This window comes from Mirounga angustirostris, unplaced genomic scaffold (assembly GCF_029215605.1).
Source record: "Mirounga angustirostris isolate CCGP_5_RB_7025 unplaced genomic scaffold, mMirAng1.0.hap1 SCAF_13, whole genome shotgun sequence".
NCBI classification, from domain to species: domain Eukaryota; kingdom Metazoa; phylum Chordata; class Mammalia; order Carnivora; family Phocidae; genus Mirounga; species Mirounga angustirostris.
Window position 1 is genome coordinate 71,796,364 of NW_026991721.1, and position 26,693 is coordinate 71,823,056.

The following is a 26,693-nucleotide window of genomic DNA, read 5'->3' on the forward strand; positions in this document are numbered from 1 at the left end:
ACAGAGAAGGAGCCTTGGCAGAAGAACGACCGGGGGTGGGGCATCATGTCAAGCTCATTACGATACATGTCAGTGAGAAGGAGATAGTATTACGGGGGTTCCAAAGCAGGAAAAGTCACTATCGGCCAGGAGGGAATAAAAAGGCTGGATTTCCAGGACAGCTGGGTGGCTCAGTCAGTGAAGCCTCCAACTCTTGATTTCGGCTCAAGTCATAGTCTTGAGTGAGGGACAGGCAAGGCCAGGGAGGGACAGACAGGTAGAGGGCCATGTAACCAGGCTCACAGAAATCCCAGATGTGGAGAAATGTTATAGACAAGATATTAACCAGAGAGAAGGGAACATTAACAAATCTGCCTTGTTTGTTCTAAATATAGACGAGATATTTTCCTAATATTTACAAATCTACCTTGTTTGTCTTAAATGTTTTAGACAAAATATTTACCAAGTTCCCTTGTCAGTCTTCTATAAAAGACCCACCATAAAAGTCCTCAGTGGCAACCCGTTCGGGACCCCTCTCACTCTAGAGAGCTCCTTTCCTTTCCTTTCTGTTCTCACCTTCACTTAATCAACTTTCACTTCACTTCACCCTTTTGCCTGTGAGACAAGAACCCTGCAACAGTCTCAGGGTCATGAGATGGAGCCGAGCCCTGGGTCTGGCTCCGCACTCAGCGGGGAGTCATCCTACTTCTGCCCCCCACCCCTCACACTCTCTAAATAAATCTTTAAAAAAACAAATATATAAAAGGCTTGATTTCCAGGGAAGTAAAGACCTTCAGGGATCAACAGGAACCTGGCCAGGCAGAGAGGAGGGGAAAAGAGTACATACAGGACTGGGCATGTTTGAGGAATGCCAGGAACGGTAATCTCACCTCAAACACTGGCTTCCCTTTGAAGAAATTTTAGTAGGTACAAATTTACTTCCGTTTACCTTTTCTTCAACTTCAAGAACTGCAGTTTCAGTACTTCAGCCAACTGATTTCCAGTAAAGGTGACTTGAGTTACTCCTGTTGAGAAATCAGAATAAGAGGTGTAATAGGTTTTGGGGAACTACCCCTCCCCAGACCCCTTTTTTGGGGACACTCCCCCCAGTCCATGCTGAGCGGGCAGTCCCATGGCTTCCCTCCCCAAACTGGTTAGCTTGGAGATGGACAGTGCCTCCCTCCGAACCTCCCTCATTTGAGGATTAAGACGGGCAAACTTAGGGAAGCAGTGGTGGGCCCTTATTCAGAGAAAGACACACACATGCACACAGAGGAGGTGAGCAGGACCATGCACTGTACAGCCCCTGAATTAAGGGGCCTTCCCGCTCCACTTCCCAGTAGACTGGTCAAGCTTTGCTCCCTGCATTCCTGAGATTCCTACAACAAACCCTCTGCTAAGTGAGCTGGTCTGAGAGCACTGTGGTTCCTTGCAACCAAGAGTCACTGACTTAATAAGAGATCCAGGGTTGGGACTAGAAAAGAGCAGAAGTAGAGGGTGAAGAAAGAGAGGCTTCCGGAACAAAGCCTTGGGAAAAATGAAAGAAGATGGGAGAAAGTGACCCGGGGCTCTCAACGACTGTCCCATAACATCTGAGAGACAAGGATAGGAGGATGTGTAAGACCCAGAGGGTAGACCCAACAGGTAATTCCTAAAATCCCAACAGTATTAGACATTAAGATGGAGGCCCAGATATTGGAGGGAAGGGGCTCTTCACACGGGCATTATCCATAACAAAACAAAGCAAATAAGAATTTCATTGAAAATACAAAGGTAGGAGACTCTGAAAAGTATCTATAGCAAACAGGGAATAATTAACTATATACTGCCCATCTCCAGTAAAATAAGAAGTGTAATAATTTGAAGATTGATTTACTGTAGGGTTTTTTTTTCTGTCTAAAACAATAAACATTTTATTTATTCATGGTTTGGTGGGTCAACAATTAGCGCTGGGCTCAGCCAGGTGGTTTTTCTCTGGTCTTGCCTGGTTGACATATGTGGCTACAGTCATCTGGTGGCTCATCTTGGGCTGGGTGGTAGACCAGATGACTTAGCTGACATACTAGTGACTGACAAGGCTATTTATGCTGCTTTTAGGGTCTATTTTAGTAAATATACACTTTTTTTTTTCCTGAGAGCTTCAGAGATGTATGCCTACCATCCTCTTGCCATATTTTTCCATTGGTTCTTGAGTTGGTCAACCATGAACTCACCCACTGTAGGGCTTCACGGAACTAACCTCTTCAATCCCCCCCTACTAGGGAGCCATGATTTTGGTGAAGTTCAGAGATAAAGGTGTGTGAAAGGGAGGGGCAAGAGGCAGGGATGGAAAGGGAAGGTTCTTCAGGAGCCCTGAATGCCGAATGAAGCTGGATGGGCTTTATTCCAGCAGCATAAGAGTCAAGATGATTGTCATCGAATCCCATATCCTCTAAGAGATAATTACCACTCAGAAAATGTAGAAAGTTAAAATTGGGCTGCAGAGGGAAAGTATGACCCAAACCACAGAGACCGAAGCAGTCAGCTGGAAATGAAGTCAAGAGCAAGCCAGGACCTTCAGCCTTAACAGGATCCCTTGCCTGCTGCTGTTGGCTATCAGGCTTTACAAGATTCCCCGGCTTCTGGGCCTTCTAAGCAGCCCTGTGCTCCACGGGCTTTCACTCAGCAGGTCACAGAATAGCCCCAGGGACACCAGCTGACCTGCAGGACAGGCTGAAGGGCAGCGCTCCAGTCTGCTCACTCTAGGCCTGGTCCCCAAGAGGCTGGTACCACCTCCTGTCTCTCCACTCTGAGCAGCAGAGGCACCTGCTCTAATGTCAGTCCTACTGCCTCCGCTCTGGGCCTCGGTCTCCTCATCCATAAAATAAGGGAGACTAGACCACTGGTACTCAAAGGTGGTCATCCACCCAATTCGTCACTGCTGGTCACAACAAGATAAGCACAGAAATTAAGAGAAACGGAGAAGCTGTTATAGCACAAAGGATTGCCACACAGCCCAGCACACACGCGATCAGCAGAACGGTCTTGTCCAATGAAGCATATGTGAGTCTCCTGTAGCTGCCATAACAAATTATCACAAGCTACATGGCACAAAACAACACAAATCTATTCTCTCACAGTTCTCGGGTCCAGAAGCCTGAAATCATAGTGTAGGCAGGGGCCATGATCCCTGCAGAGGCTCTGGAGAAGGTGCGCCTTGCCTTTTCCAGCTATCGGCACTCCTTGGCTTGTGGCCACATCTCTCCTCCACTTCACTGCCTTCTCTGTGCATGTGACATCTCCCTCTTCCTCTCTAAGGACACTTGTGATGGCACTGAAGGCTCACCTGGATAATCCAAGATGATCTCACATCAAAATCCTTATCTTAATCACATCTAAAAGACCCTTTCTCTAAATAAGGTAACATTATTGGGACACGTCTTTGGGGCAACCATTTAGCCCATGATAACTGATACGGATATTGCCCAATTTTTGTGTGACCAGTTGTACCTGGTATGCACTGTACATCCATATCAGAGCACCACTGGGGGGAAAAGGACCACTACCCCGTCTTTCACGCAGCTAGGACCCCTGCTTTACCTCTGCAGCCCTGGAGCCTGGGCTGGACAAGATCAGATTGCAATGGGCACCCCCCAGGAAAGGAAAGGTTAACAGGTGGTAGGGGTACAAAGAACAGGTGCAGACTTTCCCTCAGCCTGTCCCAAGCTGGTCTCCCACCTTCTTTGGCAAGCAATGCAGGCGCCGCCCCCACCCACCCCATCCTTCTATCCCTCAAGTAGCCTTGGTTGTAAAGTAGTTAAATTGATCTGTTTTCTGTTCAAGTGTTTTCAGAATTTTCAATGCTCAGAGTTTTCAACGTCTGAGTTTGAGAACAGAAGTAAGACTGTTTTACTAAAATCCTTATATACCTAGCACTGTCCTGCCACTCACATGTCCTCTCTCCAGTACCCCTCCCTGTAACCTCAAAAACACTCAGACTTCATAACAAAATGGAGAAAGCACTTGGAGACTGGACAAATCAAGGATATCATTTCACTTGAAATTTTCTTGCCTTGTGAGAATACACCTTTCTGAAGGAATCACTATGTTGAGTTGCTTTGCTATGTTACATGTCAGCCTTAAAGGGCAGATGATGTCAAAAGTAGCTGAGAATGTTTAAAATAATAACACTCAATGCAGGTATGGCCACAGTAAAACGGGCACTCTCATCAGTCAGCTACTAGTAGGAGTTATATAACAGGCACAATCTCTCTGGAAAGCAATTTGGCAAATTCTTATTAAGTAGCTTACATCGTACATACCCTTTGACATTGTAATTCCATTTTCAGAACCCTGTATTAGAGAATGAATCATAAGTGGGGACAAAACTTAATGCTCAAAGGTATCCACAGCAGTGTTATCCATGAGATAAAAAATTGGAAATAAACTTAAAAGCCAACAAAAGGAAATGATGTGATAAATTATGGTATATCCACAAATACGGTTTTATGCAGCCATTATAATGACACTTTACAAAGGATTTTTAATGAAAATAACAATTACAAAATAACAGCTAATCCTTACACGGGCCAGGCACTATCCTAAGCTTATTATTCCCACTTTACAGATCAGAAAATGGAGGCAGCAAGAGTTAAGACACTTGCCCCAAGTCATCCTGCTAGTAGGAGACAGCACTGGGGTTTGAACCCACCCAGCCTGGCTCCAAATTCCACGCTCTTCAGCCCAGTGGCAGGCTAAAAACCGGCCCCAAAGACATCATGACCCAACCCTGGGGCCTGTCCGTGTTACCTTATACAGAGAGTGGGTCTCTGCAGATGTGATTAAGATAAGCATCTCTAGAGCGCCTGAGTGGTGCAGCTGGCTACGCGTCCGACTCTTGGTTTCGGCTCAGGTCATGCTCTCAGGGAGGTGAGATCAAGGCCCGCAGGGGGCTCCATGCTCAGCGCAGAGTCCGCTTAAGACTCTCTGCTCTTGTCCCCTGCGCAGGCGTATGCTCTCTCAAATAAATAAATAACTCTTAAACAAAACTTAAAAAAAAAAAGATAAAAATTTTAAGATGAAGAGAGATCCTTGATTATCTGGGTGCACCCCAGAGGCCTCACCTGTGTCCTCGTGAGAGAGGCAGAGATTATGCGCACGCGCACGCTTGTAAGAACAGAGGCAGATATGGGAGAGATGAGGCCGCATGTAAAGGAAGGCTAGCAGCCCCTGGAAGCTAGGAGGGGATAAGGGGTGGCTTCTCCCTAGAGCCTCCAGAGAAAGCACAGCCCTGCCTATACCTTGACTGGAACTTCCGGTCTCCAGAACGGTGAGAAAATCCGTTTCTGTTGTTTTAAGCCTCCCCATGTGCGGAAATTTGTTACAGCAGCCCCGGAAACTAACATAAGCCCCTATGCTGCAGCATTGCTGTCAGTGCAAAATATTCTTGTGCGAAATAGGAAAAGTAGAAATCGAAATTTACACACAATGATCTTTTTGGGGTTTTTTCGTTTGTTTGTTTTAAGATTTTATTTAGTTATTTGACAGAGAGAGAGGCAGGGAGAGAGGGAACACAAGCAGGGGGAGTGGGAGAGGGAGAAGCAGGCTTCCGCAGAGTAGGGAGCCCGATGTGGGGCTCGATCCCAGGACCCTGGGATCATGACCTGAGCTGAAGGCAGACGCCCAACGACTGAGCCACCCAGGCGCCACCCACAATGATCTTAATTATGCGTACAACAATGCATGCAAATACAACAAAATGGTTTGTAGTGATTATCTCTGAGTACTAGAATGATGGGTAATTTTCGGCATTATGCCTTTTGATATTTTTCCAGGTTTCTACAATTAGTGTGAGTTACTTTTACAAAGGGAAGAAAATTATTTTTTAAAAAATTAGCAACTCATGATATTCCCACAACTCTAACTCAATCACAAAAATTAGAAATCAAGAGGGCCAAAACTCCCTGAGAAGATTTCTGAATTCAGTCTCAGAGCAACACCTGAAAAATCAGGCATCCAGATGCATGCCGTTCTCAAAGTGACTCCACTCAACCCTCGGATTCTCTAAAGCCTATTAATTTTCAGACTCTGGCAGGAACATGATGTGGCTGAAAAAGTTTCAGGCTTTAAAACAAAAGGATAATTGGAGCTGGTAATGTTTTCCTGCCTGTCTATCCAGATGAGGGGGTGCGGGGAGAGGGGCAAAGGGAGATGTCTGCACACTCCCAGAGCTCATCCAGCCCAAAGCGGTGCGGGCCACGTGCCAAGAACCAAAAGCACTGGTTAACAAACATGTAAATGTTTGATTTCTCTGTAGGTGACTTCACAGAATGAAACATCAAATTGAACTCTAGGTTAATCTTCTTAGCGAAGTCCTGACTCCAAGGCTATTCTGATACAAAACCCTCCCACCGTCATCTGTACAGGCCGGCAGAAGCCCAAAGGCCAATTTTACCATAGCGACATCATGTCCTTTGATGAAATATATTCATGTAGAGTGTACTGACATTGCCCTCGCCCATGTATGGGCGCTACTGGATCAAAACAGAAGGTAGGGTGTGTTGTGTGTTTTGTTTTGAGTGGAAGAGAAGGGAAGATCACCGGTCCCCTCCAGAATGAACCAGGTCGGAGCAGTGGGGGCGTGAAAAGCGAGTTATTAGGCTTTATTCAGCCCACCCTGTACAGTGCAGCAAGTTCGGGCACTGGGCTGATGAGACCACAGTGTGGTTTGTGCTTTAGCCTCAGATTTTTCAGAGCACACTTTTATTCATTCTTTGCTCAGCCAATCGATACAGACACACACCTACTATGTGCGAAGCACTAAGCGGAGGTTGGCTCACATTCTGAAAGATCTTATCTCTGACACACTACCCTCTCAGATGAAGTGATTGGGCAAATCACCCACAGCTTAATGATCTTCATCAGTCGTTTGGATCACAGGTAGTGACAAAGTGTTGCGAGGAATACCTAAACAGACCAGGCAGAGCCTTGAAATTGGGAAAAACAGAAAGCAAATGGTTTAGCACTGTGTACCTTCTTACATACCACTGATATAACACTTGTAGTTTCAGGTGATCAGCTGATGCATACTTGAATCTCCCACTTGACCATCTACTCTATACAAGTGGTTTATTAGCATTTTCTCCAAATCTTTTTTTTTTTTTTTTTTTTTGCTTGCATTGCCTGCTTAAATCTACTAGCACCTACCTTAGGAGGGACTCATAAAATATCTGAGATATAAATCCATGCACAAATGAACACAGGTAATGTTTCCTCATCTGTAAAAGTGGAAAAGCCAGGCTACACAACTGTATCCCAAGCGAGATCCCAAAAAACCTAATTCTATGAGATATACCAAGAAAAGGAGGTTCCCATGCCATTCAACTTGGGAAATACCACGTTCTACAGCCTCCCACCCCCCTTCAAGATTCCTAATGCACATTATATGGTGAAGGATCTTCCATTCAAAACCTGCTGAACATCTCCAAATCTAGTTAAGCACAGATGCCCCTCCTGCTTAACACTTACTGACATCACGGACAACCAGTGTTCTAAGGAAATTCCGGAAAAATGCTAACCCAAACTCCTCATTGGTTCAAAAAACATGTATTACGCCCTTGCAATAATGGTATGATTACGATGAAAAGAGCCAACACTGAACAAGTTAGCATTTAATAGGTACAGTCCTTAGGCGCTATATGCCACCAAGACAAACATGAAACCTGGCTCACAGTCCACTGGAAGAGATCTGAGAACATATGATCAGTAAAACCACTATACGTAAAAGCCCCTGCGTATGTATGTATGTGTGTATACACACTGGCACACGAGGAGGGGGAGCTGGTGAGGACAAGTGTTCCCGGCACGTGCGAAGCAAGAGTCCAGTGTGTGTGGATAAAGGAAGACAATGTTGTTTTCAGAGTAGGGTCCCAGACCCTCTCGGTGGCTACCGCAAGGTCAAAGCTACCTTCACCTGTGTTGACGGATGCAGGGACGGTGCAAAGGCAACGCAGGGGAACATTGCTGGTGCCTTCGTGAGAATCGAGGAGTGGCATGTGACTGTATTAGTTGTCACTGTATTCCCCAAGGCCATGCACTCACCATTTAAAAAAAAAGTCAATTTCACCTAAGAACGTCCTTGATGCAGTAAAAAATATTCATTACATCACATATCAACCCTTAAGTACACATCTTTTTAATTTTTTTTTTTTTTTTAGATTTTATTTATTTGAGAGAGCAAGTGTGAGAGAGAGAGAGAGAGAGAGAACATGAGCAGGGGGAGGGTCAGAGGGGGAGGGAGAAGCAGGCTCCCCACTGAGCAGGGAGCCCAATGCGGGGCTCGATCCAGGACCCTGGGACTATGACCTGAGCCGAAGGCAGACGCTTAACTAGAGAGCCACGCAGGTGTCCCAAGTACACATCTTTTTAATATCCCCTCTGACAAAACCTGAAGCTCTCATTAAGCACTTCCGCTGCCAGCCGCAGTGTGATGGTCGGGAAGGAACAGCACTTGGGCGACGCAGCCTCGAGCTGCATTAGCCGCTCCTCTTCATGCAACACCATTTCTACTTGGAAGAATGACAGAAAAACTGTGGGTTATTCCGACTCGGGTATTTGTGGAAATTTTCTCAAAAATGAATAAAGTAAGCTGGTGATGTCAAGAAAAACTGTTATTTGTTGCTAAAAAAAAAAAATGAGCTTTCAAGCAAAAACATAAATTTTGAAAAACCTGCATTAGCCACCATGAGCTGTGGAGCATCCCAATATTCTTGGACTTTTCAGATGAGAGGGGTAGTAACATTAGGGGTAGTGCTCTTTTCCAAATGGCTCATGTGTGATGTTTCAAAATGCATAAAAGATCCTTCCAAAGTGCAAGGTGGACCAATAGATTTTAATGGAACAAAGTACGAAAAGTCCATTGATGAGGTTTCAGATTCTCGTTTACAACAAACCTTTAGAAAACTACCACTTGGGGGCACCTTGGGGGCTCAGTGGGTTAAGCATCTGCCTTCGGTTCAGGTCGTGATCCCAGGGTCCTGGGATCGAGCCCTGCATCGGGCTCCTTGCTCAGCGGGAAGCCTGCTTCTCCCACTTCCTCTGCTGCTCCCCCTGTTTGTGCGCTCTCGCTCTTGCTCTGTCAAATAAATAATCTTAAAAAAAAAAAAAAAAAAAACTACCACTTCTCAAGCTCTGTTGTAGTTTCAAAGACTACCCACAATTAACTGAAAAGGTTATTAAAATACTCCACCCTTCTCCAACTACATATCTGTGTAAGGCTGTACTGTCTTCATACAGTTCAACCAATGCAACATATTGCAACAGAACGAATGCAGAAGCATTTATGAGAATCCATCTGTCTGCAGTGAAAGCAGACATCAAAGAGATCTGGACAAATGTGAAACAATGTCACTCTTCCCATTAAGTGTTTGTATCTTAGAAATTGTTATTTTTCATTAAAAATGTTATTTATGTTATAAGTAATAGGTTTACTACTGCTATAGGTAAACTACTTTAATAAGTATTTTTAAACCTTTTCCATTTCAATTTCAAATATAGTAAAGATTGCTAGATATGATCCACATAATTGGAAGTTCTCTGGGGAACTCATTAATTTTTAAGAATTTTTAAAGGCAAGGCGCCTGGGTGGCTCAGTTGGTTAAGGGTCTGCCTTCGGCTCCTGTCATGATCTCAGGGTCCTGGGATCGAGTCCCACATCGGGCTCCCTGCTCAGCGGGGAGCCTGCCTCTCCCTCTCCCCCTCTGTGATCTCTCTCTCTCCCTCTGTGCTCTCTCTCACTCTCTCTCTCAAGTAAATAAATAAAATCTTTAAAAAAAGAATTTATAAAGGCATTCTGAAACAAAAAGTTTGAGAACTGCTGGTCTTGTTTATGGGGAGCAGGGAAGCGTGGCGAGTGGGGTGCGGGTGAAGAGAGGCAGGGAAGGACACGTAGGGTGTCCCACACAGTGATGAGGTGCTCCGAGCTGATCTTACAAGAGCCAGTGAACAGTGTAGAATACCAAAATGATCTGGACAGATTTGCCTTCTAGAAACAGCAGAGACACTGTAAAGGGTCCCTCTACTCCATGAACACACAATTCCAAAAACAAGTCAGTCTGATGGGAAGTCAAACTGTAGCACATTGAAGGTCCATGCCGACAATCTAAAAAGTGAAAGACAAGTTTCTGTAAGAAAGCAGAAACAGAAAAATATCAAAATTTAATGATGGAAAGGAAAGAAGCAGAGTCTTGCAAAACAGACTTGCAACCAAATGGAATTCCGCAAAATGAGGGAAATCATCGGTAACAAAGTGCAAGGCTCTAAACATCTAAAGATGCCAAAATCAAGATGCATTTCAGGCAAGTTTAGAAAATAAAGGAGCCAGCAAAGAGCAATAAACTGTAGTAGTAAAGAGGGGGAAATGAATGCAGCCCAGAGAAGACAAACAGAAGCACCGAGACATAAAAAGAAGTAGCCAAGAGGGGAAATCAGCTCCTCTTTCTGGAGTGTGCACTCCACCACAGGGGGGCAGGAACAGATGGGGCAGGAAGCACCCCAGAGCCAAACAGAGCCCTGCAGCGCCCGCCACAGGGATGGAAAGGCTGGCCTAGACAACCACGCCTCTCGAGCAAGTGGCTCACCCAGGAAAACCTGGGTTACACCAATCCAGAGCACAGACCATAGAAAACAGACAAAACACAGCTAGTCAAAATTGCCCTCAAGGAGCTTACAGTCACTACTAAATTAAGGGGTGTGGGGGGGAAGGTAATAGGGTAGTTGTAACTAAAATGAGAATGGTGTCCTATACAGAACTCCAACTAGAAGATCTTGGCAAGTTTCTTAAACTCAGTGGACCTCAGTTTCCTCTTCTGCAAAATGAGGAGTCTGCCACCTACTTTCCGAAGTGGGTGAGAGGAGAAGTAACGCATCACAGACGCTCTGAGCACACATCAGGCATAGGGCAGATGCTCGCTCAACCAAAGCTGTAATTATTATCCCTGTAGTTATGATCAGGGCCAAAGCGGAATGCAGAGCTGCCATTGCACTCATCTCAGCCACAAAGTCCCCAAGGTCAAATATCAAGGTTTAAAAAATCACCAGTATAGAAACACAGAGAAAGAATTTGAATGGCGGTGGCCCAGGCTACATTCATTCAACAGATGAGAGAATTGCCCTTGATCTTGGCTGGGTCTGATACCACTGAGCCTGCAGGGTCTCACCAATAAGAGAGGAACACTGTCAAGCACAAGGATATCCACGTAAGAAGGGAGGAAAAAAGCCAAACCATCTTCCCGAACAGCCAACACTGCTATGTCATGTACCTTTCACACAGTTTCTCTCCTCGGACCACCATGATCAGCCCGGTTGGGAGTGGGTATGCTGTCATCACCCCCATTTTATGAACCAGGATGCAGTCCTATGGCTGAACTGCCAAGAAGCGGTATAGCCAAGGCCTCTATCTCTTGACCCGGGGGTCTAGAACTCTTTCACAAGACCACGCTGCCCATCCCCACAGGGATTGGAGGGCCCACCCCGCAGATATGCGCCCGCAGCTCTTCATCCAGTTAGAACAGAACACTGGGAATCCACTAGATTAAAAGATAATCTTAGGGCACCTGAGTGGCTCAGTCACTTGAGCGTCTGCCTCCGGCTCCAGTCATGACCCCGGGGTCCTGGGATCAAGCCCCAGGTCAGACTCCCTGCTCAGCAGGGAGCCCGCTTCTCCCTCTGCCCCTCCCCCTGCTTGGGCTCTCTTGCACTCTCTCTCTCAAATAAATAGAATCTTCAAAGAAAATAAAAGATAATCTTAAACAAATAAAAAATCCACTCAAAAGATTCTGAACCTCTACAGAAATAAACATGGCCAATTAAACAAATGATTTCTAGAAAGGTTAGACAGGAAAAAGAGAGTAAGGAATATTTTGATAGATATACTCAATGCAGCCAAAAATGAGAGCCCTGTCTTTGTCTACCATCCATAGCTAATAGAACACCCAGTAAGCATCCACCAATTGACATGCCAGATCCTGCCCTCGGGACTGGGGACGTGAGCCAGTCCTAGGTGACCCTGTGCCAGAGAGACACGTAGCGAATGAGAACTGTTTCTTTATGGACGTAATAAGTGCTGTGAACTTGCAGTCCAGGGTGCAAGGGGGCAGGTCATGAAGGGCCTGACTGAGTCCGAGAGGTCAGGTGAAGACATGCAGAGGCCCCAGGGGTCTCAAATCCCATGAGAGAGAAAGAGCTATAAGGCTCAAGAGGCCAGCAGGGACCAGGCTGCACAGGCCTTGTGAGAACACAGACTGGCTCTCTCCTAAGAGCATGTGCCCCTGCCAGAGAGAAGCATCATCCAGTTTGCATCATAAAAAGTTATTTATTGTAGCTGCAGCTCAGAGTGAAAGTACACATGTCTGTCAAACAGAAACTTTCCAATGTCTTTTTTATCATAACTTACAGAATAAGAAAGACACTTTATTCTGCAACCCAGTCCACACACACACACACACGCACACACACACACAGGCTATGCAAGGCAGGCCAGCCTGGGCTGGAACCCTGACATTCTCTGTGACCGTCGGCCAGTTTCTCAACTTCCCTGAGCCTGTATCCTCATCTGAAAAACAGGAAATAATAATAATGATGCCTCCTGCGCAGGCTGTTGTGGGGGATAAATTAGTTAACATACGTAAAAGCCTTAGCAACTTTAGTCACCTTTTTCTGTACACCTATGACTATACATGTTTCACAAAATAAAACTCAACCTTATCACATGCACTCCACTCTAATGGTTTCCATTTCCCTCCTTCCCTCCCTCCTTCCTCTTTCCTTCCCTCCTTCCCCTCCTTCCCTCCCTCCTTCTTTCCTTCCTTCCTTCTTTCCTTCCTTCCTTCCTTCCTTCCTCTCTCTCTCTCTCTCTTTCTTTCTTTCTTTCTTGGGTGGTAAAGACCTCTAAATTACTTTCAGAACCCAGTAACCAGTAACTGGAGTCAGGAGCCCCAGTTAGAGTTGGCGGCTCAGGCTGGGGTGGTGGCAGTGGAGAAGGAGGAGACAGAACTAAGGGGACTTGGTGACTGCTCAGACAGACGAGTGAGACAGAGGGAGGTGGCACAGGGGCTCTCAGGCCTCAGGGTTGATGATGGTGCCATTTCTGAGACAGGGAAGCCTGGGTGGGTGCAGGTGTAAGTCTGGGAGGACAGGAAGAGCTCAGACTTGTGGGTCTAGACGTTCTCTTTCCATCTAGACTTTCTGTGCCTGGAAGAGGGTTCGGGTGGGGGTGGCCAAAGGAACCCTCACCGAAATACTTCGCCGAGCGGGACCCAGGCAGAGAAATTTCACATCAGGACTGCAGATGCTAATGAAGAAGGCATCTGCGCCAGCTGTGCTCAGGGAGGTGGGCAGGCTTCACGATCAGAGCAGCCAGCGGTTGACGGGGGGTTTGGGGACTTGGGGCTCCTGCCAAATGTCTTTCCTTATCTGACCAACACAAAGTACTAATCACATTTAATTAGAGTCCATCTGCCCATCTGTTTTCTCTACTAAGCGAGCCACCTCGCGGCAGGGACCACCGTGTCTCATCCATCTTTCTACTCCCCAGGCCTCCCTAGCACACTGCCCGGCCCGCTGCCTGTAGTAGGTGTTCAACAAACATCTGCTGAACGAATGCCCATGATTCCATGTGATAAAATCCCCGAAAAGGCCACCTACATTGCAAGAAACTAAGATAAGGTGGAGAAAATGGGAGGGGGGGAAGGCAGACTCTGCCAGGAGAATTCTGATCACCGAAGGGTGTGGGTCAGCAAAAAGCCAACTGTTCACAGAGAAAGTGAGTCTTCAAGGAAATGTTAAACTCTGGAATGTGCTATGGGCATGGATCTTCACCATCATGACCAGAAATACAAAGTGGGTCTTGGATGGAATCAGGAAGACAAAGGAAAAAATAAAACAGGGAGAAGGAGGCATAATGTGTATTGATCATTTGGCTTCTTCCAAAGATCACCCTAAATGTTTAGTTCTTTACATCGCTTCTCTTGCCTCTTCTTTCCATCAGCTCTAGGCCTTCTGGGGATGCCTCCCTGATGATTTGATTTTGTCATTAAATGCCAAATTCAGATTCATATTTTCTAGTCCCACCCCCTTCGGTTGCAACTGTTAATAAAACTATCATTTTTAATAGTAATAGCTGCATTTATTCAGCACCTACCACATGCAAGACATGGCCAAGGACTTTAAATACATCATCTCCTATAATTCTCAATCTGCAGGGTTGGGTTTATTATTCCCATTTTACAGATGACAAGATTGAGGCTCAAAGGCAACAACATAGGCTAGTAAGTGGCAACATGAGGATTCAAACCCAAGGCTACTTAGCTTCAAAGCCAAATAAATGTGCAATCACTCTAGAATTTCAGCACAAGTTTCTCTAGCACGGAAGCGCAGGGAACAAGCCATCTGATATGGAGTCCATACACAGTACTCAGCAAGACATAATTAGAGCTCACCTCAGGAGAAAGCTTTTTTTAGTCTTGAAAAGGCCCCAATTTATCAAGACCCATTTGCTTACGAATAGCTAAGTCAGGTCAAGGTTGTTTTAATTCTGTGATTAAAAAAAAGGAACATGTGGGCACCTGGGTGGTAAAGTTAGTTGACTCTTGGTTTCAGCTCGGGTCATGATCTCAGGGTCGTGAGGTCGAGCCCCATGCTGGGCATGGAGTCTGCTTGAGATTCTCTCTTTCCTTCTCCCTCTGCCCCTCCCACTCATGCTGGTGCTCTCTCAAATAAATAAATAAATCTTAAAAAAAAAAAATTGAACAGGCTAATGACATCATTTGTTTCTAAAAGAATGTTTAAGCTAAACGAAGAAACAAACAGCATTCAGAACAATCAAGTCATTAGTGTCAAAGAGTTAATAAAATAATCACAAAGCTTGTCACAGCTTCCCTGCCTCCTATGTTATGATTCCCCCCAAAGTTTTCACAGGTGTGTTATTTCATCTGAACATTCCAGTAAGTGTGAGTTGATTACTGTTACCATTGTACATGAGAAAGAAGATGAGCCTCTTAAGAGAAGCTCAGTGGTTGCTGAGGACCACAGTTCTATTAATTGGGACGCTTGGTTATAAGCAACTAAACAAAGCACCTCCAGTGAGCCACGGCCAAAGAGAAACTTTACCACAGAAGGGGTGGTGGGGCAGCTGCGGGCTCCCAGATGAACACAGTCCCTCTCTCTGCTTCTCTCTGCCTGCGGCTTCCTCAGGCCCTCTGGCAGGCCAGCTTTCTCCTCCAGACAGGAAACCAGGGCCACCAGAGTTCCAGACCCCCGTTTCGGCCTCACCACCTCAGACAGAAAGGCTCTTGGGCCTCCAATTGCAAACTTCTGGGTGATGGGCTTGAAATGATGATACCCACTAGGCTTCTCTGTCGTCCTTAGCCCTACGCTGGGTGGCGGGTACAAAGGGACAGATGGCAGCTTCTCCAAAGACATCTCTCCATTAAATCCTCTCCCCTCTCCACAGTCTGACCCCACCCCCCAATATCTTTGATCTGGCTGAGGGGTCCAAAAGTGGTAAACCCAGTTCTGAGCTTTTCCTTTGTATTTTCCACAGAGGAGGCTGCCTCGCGTTCACTTTGGTATAGGATATCCCTGTCCCGGGGGCTCTGTGAAAAAGCCCCATTTTAACATCCCATTACATGGCTGCAATTACTGTCTTGGGAGTCTCTGAGACCCCCAGGGCCTCGAAATAAATTCTGCCCTTTTACAAAAAAAAAAAAAAAAACCCAGAGAGAGCCCTGATTGGCCTAGTCAGGTCAATCAACGGTCCAGTGACGGCACAGGGGACCCGTCAGGAAGGACACTCGGCAGGCCCCAAGAGTGGAGAGCAGAGAAGCAGTTCTCCAGGAGGGGCGGGGGGGGTGGGAGGGGGGGGAGGGGCGGCGGGGGGGGGTGCCAGTTCTAAAAGAAGTAAGAGAGCTAAACAGATGAAATACGAAAACTAAGTAGAAATCCTGTTCACACGCTGCCAAGCCACAGCTCTTCAGACCCCAAGCCCAACGCTCTTTCTTCTTTCTACACCAGGGCTGCCATTACTTGGCCACTACATTGTGAAGGGACAACAGAAAAGAACACTACATAACAAGGTGCTAATCGTGTGGTAAAGATGTTTAGTGGGAACAGAATTAGAGAGAGATCACTGTACCCATTTCCATCGAGTAATATCCTAAAATTAGAGATCTCCATGCCACAGTTTCACGCTAGGAGAGCGGAAAACTGCATCTCTTCATTGGTGAAGGTCGGACTAGCCCTCCCCGGTTCCCTCCACCCCTTACAGCTGAGTGATGAGAGCCTCTCCTTAGGTCCGCTGCTGGAAGGTTCATCCCGGCCCAGGGATGACTACAGCCCCTCCTTCTGAGGAAGAAAGCAGGACTCAGAAACACCAACCTCGGCCTACCAAGATGCACCCAGTGGCCCAATGCTCTGCAGAGACTGGAGGCGGGCACAGCCCAGCGAGTGCTCACGTCTGAGGAAGCTGGGGCGAGGAAGGGAAGTGGGCAGGGGGTACTGCCCCCGCGCTGTCTCCCTAAGACTGCTACAACTCACGTGGGGCTGGCCGGGTGCTTTTCGAAGTGCTTCACAAACATTCCCTGTTTAGCTGGTGGAGGTGAGCCTTCACCAGCTTCGCCGGCTGCATGGGGTTATGGGGACTCCTAAAAAGAATCCAGGAAACGGGATTTTTCCCCTCCTTTGCTCAAAAGTCGAACCGAAACCTAGACGGCTTGAGTCAACTCTCATTTCTCTGCTTCCAGCATTTTGCATCTATCCCTGAGTCCACGTCATTCTCTCCTTCCACAGAAGGAGACACAAAAGCAGACCCGAAACTGCTCTTCAGACCCCATGTCTGAAGTTAATTAAATTAACGAAGAGTTAATATCTATTAAGTGCTTACTGGGTGCCAGGCACTTTCTATCCCTTATCTTACCTAACTCTTGTAGTGATCCTGTGAGGTGAGGCCTGCTTTACAGAAGAGGGAAGAGGCCGAGAGGGGAGGCAACCCTCGGGGCCTCCATCCCAGCAGGTCACTGGGCTGGCAGCTGGGGGCTGGGGCAGCGGCGACCACAGGACTGAGCCTCCTTGTCAGGCCCCCGCTAAAGGCCTCACTGGAGCACCACTCTTGTGTGGTGTCACTAGAAAACCCACCCTTGGCAAGAACCCAGGTGGGCTGCCCCTCCAAACAGTTTTTTTTACTTGAGGCAAAATTTACATAACATAAATTAACCATTTAAGGTAAAGCGTTCAATTCAGGGGCATTTAGGACATTCAAAATGCTGTACACTTGCCTCTACCTAGTTCCAAGATATTTTCATCACCCCAAAAGAAAACTCAAAGCATTAGGCGGTCGATCCCCATGTTCCCTTCCCCCAACCCTTGGCAACCACCCACTGGCTATCTCTACGGATTTGCCTACTCTGGATATTTCACATAAATGGAATCATACTGTACTTAGCCCTTTGTGTTTGGCTTCCTCTACCTATAGCGTAATGTTTTTGAGGTCCCTTCACGTTGTAACATCTGTAATTCGTTCCTTTCTTTGGCTGAGTAATATTCCATTGCATGGATATACCACACTTTGTTTATCCATTCATCTGTAATGAACATTTGGGTTGTTTCCACTTGGGTACTACAAACAGTGCTGCTGTGAACATTTGTAAAGATTTGAGTCCCTGTTTGCAATTCTTTCACATATCTACCTAGGGCAGAATTGCTGGGTCCTATGGTAACTAATTCCCATGTAACTTTTTGAAGAACCCTCTGAAATATTTTTAAAATATAAAATTCTACAAAGGAACACCAAAAGGAAACTGAAAGCAAATGTAAAACCACAGTGAGATCAAAGAAATCTGGACGATAAATATTTTTCTAGCCTCACCCCATTTTTGAATAAGTTCAAATCTGGGCAGAAGGAACCCCAACAGTACACTTCCTTTTGAAAGGCCAAGAACACCAGGAAGAGATAATTAAGATAATAACACAATACTACCAACTAATTAACAAAGGTTGCCCTGTCTCCACAATATTTTTAACAACAAAAGCACACCCAAACCAGGGCTCCACTGAAAAACCACGCTGCTGCCTATGAGACTTTTGAACCAAAGAAAACAGCTGAGAAGACCCAACACAGGCCATGAACCAGGAAGGCTTTCTGTTATTGGGGAAGACTGGATTCTCTGCTCTGGCTCTCATTTTCAGTAAAACTACTTTCCTCTTTGGAAAGACATACGCCCCCAGTGACAAAAAGTCAGCACTGTGTAAAAAACAGTCTTGCCACACCATATGTCTTTGGGACAATGTAAATTAAAGCAACAATGAGACGTGACTACACACCCACTAAAACGGCCAAAATCCAGAACACTGACAATACCAAATGCTGGCAAGGATGTGGAGCAACGGGAACTCACACTCACTGCCGTTGGGAACGCAAAATAGTTTGGCACTGGAAGACAGAAGACAGTTTGACAGTTTCCTACAAAACTAAACATACTTTCACCCTATGATACAGCCATCACACTCCTTGGTATTTACCCAAAAGATATGAAAACTTACGTCCCCACAAAAGCCAGCACATGAGTATTTACAGCAGCTTTATTCATAATCGCCAAAACCTGGAAGCAACTAAGATGTCCTTCAGCAGGGAAATGGATAAAGAAACAGTGGTATATCCAAGCCATGGAATATTATTCAGCACTAAAAAGAAATGAGCTATCAAGCTATGGAAACACAGAGGAACTTTAAATGCATGAAAGAAGCCAATCTGAGAAGGCCTCAAACTCTAATTACATCTCTATGACACTGTGGAAAAGGCAAAACTATAGAGATAGTAAAAAAGATCAGTGGTTACCAGAGAGTGCGGGGGAGGCATGAGATGAATAGGCGGCACACAGAAGATTTTTAGGGCAATGAAAATACTAGACAGGTCATTGGTTGAATATGTGTCATTATGCATTTTGTCCAAATCCTGAGAATGTACAACACCAAGATTGAATTTAACTATGGTGATGATGATGTGTCAGTGTAGGTTCATCAGGTGTAACAAGTGTACCACTCTGGCTGGGGGTGTTGATAATGAGGGAGGCCATGCATGGGGGCGGGGGGCAGAGGGTATGCGGGGAATCTTGGCACCTTCGGCTCAATATTGCTGCGATCCTAACACTGCTCTAAGAAAAGCAAAGTCTTAATTTAAAAAGAAACCAGGTCCCTTCCCTTAGAAGAAGATTTCTTACCAGCTCTAAACCATGAGCACTACATAAAGAATGACTTGCTAGAAACCTCGTCTGGGGACCGAGGGAGAGCGGGGCGAGCATGAGAATCAACTCAGGATGCATACATACCCTCTCTCTGCATCTGGTCTTCAAGCAGCTTTCATGAGGGTGACAGTCGGCAATGACGTTAACTGGGAGGACAGTGGCAAGATGGGAACGCAGAGGGACTGCACCCAAAGAGGACACATTGTCACCTTTAAATTAGGTGAAGAAGAAAGCAGTTCTCCGAAGGACAGAGTTCGCTAACTGCAAATGACAAAACCGAATCTTCTGATACAAGCAAGACACCAACGTGACAGGGACGGCTGACAGATCAGGTAACAAATAGGCAGGTGTTCAATCAGGCAGGAAGTGGGCTGAAAACAACTCAATTAATTCATTGTGCATGCCTGTCCCGGAGAACAAGGAGATAAACCTCAAATACCAGTGGCAGGCCAGAGATGAACTCCACAGCTCCACTTTTTGCAAAGGTGGGGGGGGGGGGGCTAGCAAAGATGCACATGCAAAATATAAAATTACACTGAGATTAGCTCTGGTAAGCCCTTTAAAATTCCGACTAATGCCGAAGACCGGAAAGGAAACAAAGCGAGAAAGTGGTTTACAACAAATCAAAAAAGTCATCCCTTTGCCATGAGCGGCTTTCCCTGGTCAACCTCAGATGCAAGCAGCCCCAGTGCTTGGGTTGGGGAATGTGGGAGGGACAAACACAGACAGAATTTAAAAACCAACAGCGAAGGGAAGGGATCACCCTCCTTGGTGTGAGGCTCCACCAAGCTGAGACCTAACTTCGGCCTACCAGGCACACCTCTGGGCTGAATCCATTAGAAAAAGCATAGAAAAGCCTGGAGTCGTTTGGCAGAGGCTAGGGAAAGGGAGATCCACGGAGAATATAAAATCGAGGAAAGAAAAACAAAGGTGATGAGGACCGACGCCGATCGGGCAGAGGCCTGTGGGTCCTTAACAGAAAGTGGGATCTCACCTCCCTGTCCCCGGCAGCCAGCAGCACATCCTGAGGCCTCGGAAGAAAGAGAACACGGGGCACACAATGCAGAGCGGTCAAGCTAGGAGGAGTCTGAAGCATCTGGGCCTCTCCCTTGTTTTAGAGAAAGTCACATTGCTAACTAAAATATACACCTGAAACTTTCTATTGTTGAATAATTTTTAGTGTCTACCACCCTTCCCTCCCAAGATACAAAATCAGCACTGAGGGATACAAGGACAAAAACATTTTAACTTTGGGGCACAAAGACGGCTCACAACTCCCCAGGCTACACAACAGAAGTGAATAGACTTGGACTTGAAAAGCAGGGCTAGGGCGCCTGGGTGGCTCAGATGGTTAAGCGTTTGCCTTCGGCTCAGGTCGTGATCCCAGAGTCCTGGGATCGAGTCCCGCATCGGGCTCCCTGCTCCTTGGGAGCCTGCTTCTCCCTCTGCCTCTCTCTCTCTCTCTCTCTGTCTCTCTCTGTCTCTCATGAATAAACAAATAAAATCTTTAAAAAAAAAAGAAAAGAAAAGAAAAGCAGGGCTAATGCCAAAAGCAAGTCCCCCTGGGGTTTCGCCCGGTGTCCTGCACCTTCAAAACGTCACAGATTTACTTTCCTACAGTTAACTCTGACTGGGCCCGTTAGCGATTTCAGAAATCAGGATTTACCAGATCTTGGAGCTTTCACTGAAGGCGTCACGACCACTAGACACAAAAGCACCAATTTAATCCCATACATGGCTGGCTATGTTCCATTTCAGGAAAGAGTTGCCTCGGTGTGCGTGTGTGTGTGTGTGCACGCGCGCCCGCGTGCACACGTGCACATAGTTAAAAACAAACAACCAAAAAACCCGTAACATTAAATTGAAACAGTTGCTTTCTGATTAAGTAAAAAGCACCTAGCTTTTTCTAAGAGATGCCACGTATACTCTCCGATCCCACAGTGATAGTCCTAGCTCATTGCACACGGGCGATGCTCTGTTTTCTCTAAATCACAAAACCAGACCATCTCCGCGCGCACAGACACCTCCTCTACAGCATCCACTTCCTTTCCCTGCACGACCCACCACAGGCTCGGGCTTCTAGCCCACGTCAAGATCTCCAACGGTCACAGAACGGGAGCTCTAGCAGCTCCCACCACCCAGAGGTGGGCCCGAGGTGAGTCACTTGGTCCCCCTTCATAGTCACTATAAAAACAAGAGCAGCTGACAACGCTTCCGACCCGCTTCTCAGATGCCACGGCCTGTGCTAGAGGCCCCCGAACTCGAGTTCTCTCGCCTCATCCTCATGATACCTCGGAGGCAGGGACCCTGATCACGCCACACTTGAAGATGGAGATGGTGAAGCTCAGTAGGGTCAAAGAAGTTGCCCAAAACCACACGCCTAGGCACTGCACACCCAGAATGCAAACCCAGCTTCCTCAAACTTCAGAGCCAAGCTCTTAACTATCACTCGCTTGGTGTCACTCTGCTTTTTTCCTCACATGCAAAGCTCGAGAGAAATACCACCATCTTGTGAGGACAGCACAGGATGTGTTCTGACTTCCTCCAGTCTGAAGGAAGAAGGGAGAAATAGTAAGTTCTCCCGGACGGACTGATGGACCAGCCACACATTCAGCACTAGGTTAAGGATGCAGGGGCACCTGGGTGGCTCAGTTGGTTAAGCATCTGTCTTCAGCTCAGGTCATGATCTCAGGGTCCCGGGATCGAGTCCCATGTGGGGCTCCCTGCTCAGTGGGGGGCCTGCTTCTCCCTCTCCCTCCCGCTCCCCCTGCTTGTTCTCTCTGTCAAATAAATAAATAAAATCTTAAAAAAAAAAGAGAAAACAGACCCCTGCCCCCAATCACCTTACAATCTAACCTATAATGATCTAAACTATAATCCCTACCGCTCTAGGACATTTTTGACCATGACCCACAGGCAGAAATATATTTCCACGATCTAGGGCACACACACACACGTCAGCCTCACCATCTGTGATGTACTGATAGTTTTTACTCTGTCCCTTTCCTTTTCTTTTCTTTATGTGTCAACCCACTAAATTGATTCTGTAACTAAGGATCATGGGTAACAACTTGAGAAGCCCTGTTCTACAATGCCCCATTTTAGCTCTAATTAAAAAAAAAAAAAAAGTTCTTCCTTAGATCTAATCTAAGTTTCTAGGGCTGTCAGGTTAATTAAATTTGCATGGCTGGATATGTCCTCAGGGCAGAGGTGGCATGTATCAGATTAGTGAAGGGCCAGGAATCTGGGCTGACTCGCCTGCCTGTTAGCTCAGTGACTTCTCCAGATCTTGGCCTTAGGAGATAACACCACTCACATCGGGCTTATTACAAAGCACCTATCTGCTGCTGGTTTCGTGTCTCTCAACAGAGGCACTGTGGGCACTGGGTGGGGAAGGGATACAAGTCCAGTTTGTGGGACCGGGACGGGCCCAGCTGGTGCAGGACTTTCAGCCTCCCTGGCCCCTCACAGCTCCCAGCGCCCCCTGGTGGTTCAGAGCCAACTCTGCAGAATCAACGGCTGTAGCTGACGGAACAAAATGCCCCACAGCCTTCCTTCCACCATGTCAAGTGATCCCAACCCCTTCAAATCTTTTATGTAGGGATCAATCGTGTTCCATATAAAGTGCAACAAGTCAGATGCCTAGGCTATAACAGGGCATAGGTCAAGTCCCTGCCCCTGCAGAGCGTCCCACCAGGCTGTACAAACAGGTAACTGTAACCCCACTACAGCAGACGGTGTAACTGAAGTCCGGGAGCCCAAGTGGAGAGCAGCTCACGCTGCAAAGTCCTGTCCTTAACCCTGTTTGCAATTCTTTTAGTAAGAAAAACCACAGCTTGCAAATTTCTCATTTGTAACGCATTCAGATTGAGAAACCACCACCACGGCCACCGCCGCGCCAAGACTCACGTCCCGAAGACAAGCATCCTTGCGGGCACCCACAGCAATACTAGGACGGCTACGACTCCGGGTCTGTCCCCCTGAAGGGACTGCGGCTCCTGGAGGCCGGAAGTGAATTGCTCCACGTGACATGGCAAATACACAGAATTAGAATCCCCAAAGATCGAAAATCACCAGTCACCTGCCTGGTTCCTCTGGAACCGGTATACCCGACATTTGTCTAGACTCAAACTTACAAGGAGTGGGTGGGGAGGATGGAAGGCCTCCCATGAGTGGCCAGAAATGTAAGGCTGAGTCTGCTGGGTGCTTACGTAGGCCTTCTAAAAGGCAAGGCCAGAAAGCGTCAAATTTAGACTTTAAGTTGTCTAAGGATAATCATATAGTTATCGTATGCATGTATGCTAAAAGTACTGATGTGTCCAATGTGCACAGTTAAAATACTTCTGTTTCTAAAATCCTGTTTTGGCATTTCTTCATTTTTTTTTTTTTAAATGGGCCTGGGCACGCGAGAGTGGCTCTGTAGTTAACATGGGACTTTCCAGAGTCTGGTTCCCAGAAAATGAACCAAACGCCAGCTACCATTCCCCAAAACCAAAAAGAATGGAAAAATCTTGGAAAGATTCTAGATAAAATAAGGAAGGGTTCTTTATGGTTCCCCATGCTTCGTCCCGTCCTCACTTTGGCGGGGGATGTGCTTGCAGGAGAGGTCAGTTACCACGGCTCTGGGGGGTGGGGGGGAGTTTCTCAGGCCTCTGCTTCTGGAGCTGAGACCCGTGGCAGCTCCCTGTCACAGTTGGTTAAAGACAGAAAGTAATAAGTCATTCACTGAGTCCCGAGTGATTTTACATACATTGTCTCATTTCCATCTTTTAGATATGAGTATACCCCAATTTCTAGGATACAGACTCAGATAGATTAAGTAAAAAGAGGGAACCCTACCGGGAACCAGCCAGCGGGGACAGCACTGGAAGGGGGGTTCTCTCACTTTCAGAACACACCTGACTTTAACTAAACATCTCCTCTGACGTTTTCTACAAAACTTTCAGAGGACGCTATACAAGTCTCGGGTCTGTGGCATCCCTTGAGAATCCCCGTCTGTGAAATGCGGTGACAATGACTTGCTGGGGGTACTCAGTGAGGCGACGCCGCTGCAAGCACCTAAACACATATATTTACATGCCAGCAAATGGAAACGACCGTGGGCAACAGCGTTACTGTCGGGACTCTGTGAGCAGCTTAGAGGGAAGACACCGGAGAGAAAGACACAGCAAACACACCCCCAAAAGCTTGTGCTTTTACTTCTTAAAAACGTAGAGAAAGCATGGAATACTGAAGACGGAGGAATATTCGGGTCAACAGCTGGGACACACAGACGAGGTGGTTCAAAGACTCCGTTACCACCTGCGTTATCTGGAGGAGCTCACCATCTCGCCGCACTCACCCAAGGCCTCAGGCAAGAACACCGAGAGAAAAAGAGGGACATGGGAAAATCCAAGAGTAAAACCCGAGAATTCTGTGGTCCAGTGACATCCGAGTGACAGCCTAACACAGAACTCCAGTTCCGCATGGAAGTGGCTTTGGGTTGGGGGGCCTGCGTCCCCAACACCCACAGCTGGGAGGGCACATCTCGCCTCTGAACAGGCCCGGGAGCTGCCCCCGTGCTCCCCTGCTCCCAGCCAGGGATGTCTTCCATCCGCAGGGCTCCTGAGACCAGGGTGGGGTGGTACCAGAGGCCACACTCTGCTCAGGAGACGCTGAGTGCAAGTCTCTGGCCTTGCTATTTAACACACTGGGTCTAGGAGCGAATCACGGCGTCACTTTGAGTCTTTCTTCACCTGTGAAAGGGACACAATAATGTCCACTTTTCAAGGTTGTTGTGAGGATTAATTAAAGTAATGTACACAAAAGACTCAGCACACAGTAAATTGGCAACTGGCTGCCATTACTAACGTAAGCAGAAGCCAACTAACACTGGATAATAATTAAAATGGATTTCTTTTTTTTTCTTTAAGATTTTATTTATTTATTTGAGAGAGAGAGAGAGAGAACACAAGCAGGGGGAGGGGCAGAGGGAGAGAGAGAAGCAGGCTCCCTGCCGAGCAGGGAGCCCGACGTGGGGCTCGATCCCAGGACCCTGGGATCATGACCTGAGCCGAAGGCAGACGCTTCACCCACCCAGGAGCCCCCAATTAAATTGGATTTCTTAAAAGAAAAAAGTTTCATGGAGTTAGTAAGGATCAACAATTTTCAGAAAATTCAAAGAAGCAGGGTGGAAAACAACGATACTCCCGTGGCTTCCCGAAGGTTTCTGAAACCTCTCCACCGATGGCTCTCCTGCAGGAATAGAGAAGTGGAGTATCTCGTTACCTCCAGACTCCTCACACTTTATAAATACACCGCACAACCAACCAGAGAGCGCTTGCTGCCAACCTCCTGGACAAACAAGTCCAACAGGATTTGATCCGGAAATTAAATGGCCATGCAGCCCAGCCACACACCGTTCAAAATAGATACCCATGACCTACTTAGTCTTCAAGTACCATGCTCAAAGCCAGAAACAAGTGGATGGAGAGACAGGGCCACTGACTTAGCAGACCCTGCACAGCCCCCTGGCTTTCTTGTCACATGAAACGTGCACGGAAACAGCAATGACTCAAAAGACTATCTTGGGGGTGGCGAGACAGAAACACTAGTCACAGACATCCCCCTAACAGCTCCTCACCTCTGACCAGCCCCAACAATGCATTTTCATTCATTTAGACCAAAGGCTACACCTCTCGTGACAGTCGCTTGTCAAGCTACCTATCCTCGCCCTCATAACTGTGCCCTGAGTATGTGCATCTACCCCATGAAACAGTGGCTTTTTTGGGAGGAAGGCCCCACCTGGTTTATCTTGAGATTGCACCCAGTCCTGCACACTGTCTTAGCGTGGGGAGAACAAGCACTCCATCCATCACGAGAAGGTGAGCTCTTTCCCCCTGCCCCCACCAGTGCCACCTTGGGATCCCAGCCCACTCACATGCTTGGATGGAAAGACAGACTGGTGTCTGCTGTAAAGACAAGGAAGACACACCAGCCCAGAGAAAGCTGCTGTGTACTTTCAACGATCACATGGCTACAAAATGATCTCCGACATGACCATTCATCTCACCGGGGAGATGTGAGTCTTGGGGAGGGCGAATCCAAGGACCTTGAGAGAGACACACATTCTAGAAAATCTCAGAGCACCCCAACCTACAGTACTAGGCAGACATTGGAACACGGTTCTTCACCAACTAAGCCACAGTGGAGGAGACAAGCTGATGGCCAAAGCGAAACCTGCTACTCTTCACCTTCAAATCCATCCTCCTCAGGTCTCTGGGGTTAGCCCCAGCCACTCCCCTCTGCCGCGGCACACTCAAAATTCCCATCCTCGAAACTTGCCCGACAGCACCTTCGTTCACTTAGCACTCTCCCCCACATCATGACATGTCACCATCTACAGTCGTGGAAGGCAAGCTGAACAAGCATTTTTACTACCCACTTAGAAGTGAGGAAACTGAG

At 47.0% G+C, this 26,693-nt stretch overlaps 1 protein-coding gene across 22 annotated transcripts in view; it reads right to left on the reverse strand.

The window, feature by feature from the left end:
* SMCO4 (single-pass membrane protein with coiled-coil domains 4) overlaps nt 1-26,693 on the reverse strand; it is a 98,204-nt gene that overhangs the window by 58,213 nt on the left and 13,298 nt on the right. For 11 of the 22 annotated variants that reach the window (XR_010407022.1, XR_010407023.1, XM_064577139.1 and 8 more), the window contains one exon: nt 929-1,004. The gene's annotated coding sequence lies outside the window, so the exon portion shown is untranslated. Of the gene's footprint in view, nt 1-869; nt 1,005-3,096; nt 3,305-6,760; nt 6,945-26,693 lie in introns of those variants that run through there. The other 11 variants (XR_010407020.1, XR_010407021.1, XM_064577147.1 and 8 more) reach the window with 7 other exon arrangements.